The following is a 389-nucleotide window of genomic DNA, read 5'->3' on the forward strand; positions in this document are numbered from 1 at the left end:
GGGGTAACAGGCTTTGTAAAAATGTGTGACGTAGGGGTGGAACATTAACGTATAATGTGATATCACAGATAGAAAATATATATGTCAATTACAATTTTTTGAAACACTTCAAAAATGAAAATTTTTATTTTATTTTACAAGCAAAGCATCTAATTAGGAAGGAAGAGTAAGCGAGTAAGTGAGTAAGTAAGGGAAAATGAAGGAAGAGAAACTAGGGTAAATCAGGAGAGAGGAATCTGAGGAAATGATAGGAAAAAAGGGTGCAAAGTAGGGAATTAGGGGGAATAGAGGAGGCAAATTAAGCGGAAGTATGGGGATAAAGGAATTCAGCGAAGGGAAAATTTAAAACAGGTTAGTCGGGTAACGAGTTGAAATGAGGGGGGGGGGGG

The 389-nt window shown here is 37.5% G+C and overlaps 1 protein-coding gene across 1 annotated transcript in view; it reads left to right on the plus strand.

Annotated features, from left to right (window-relative positions):
- LOC117176826 (basement membrane-specific heparan sulfate proteoglycan core protein-like) overlaps nt 1-389 on the plus strand; it is a 642,506-nt gene that overhangs the window by 392,690 nt on the left and 249,427 nt on the right. The window lies entirely within an intron of this gene.

This window comes from Belonocnema kinseyi, chromosome 7 (assembly GCF_010883055.1).
Source record: "Belonocnema kinseyi isolate 2016_QV_RU_SX_M_011 chromosome 7, B_treatae_v1, whole genome shotgun sequence".
NCBI classification, from domain to species: domain Eukaryota; kingdom Metazoa; phylum Arthropoda; class Insecta; order Hymenoptera; family Cynipidae; genus Belonocnema; species Belonocnema kinseyi.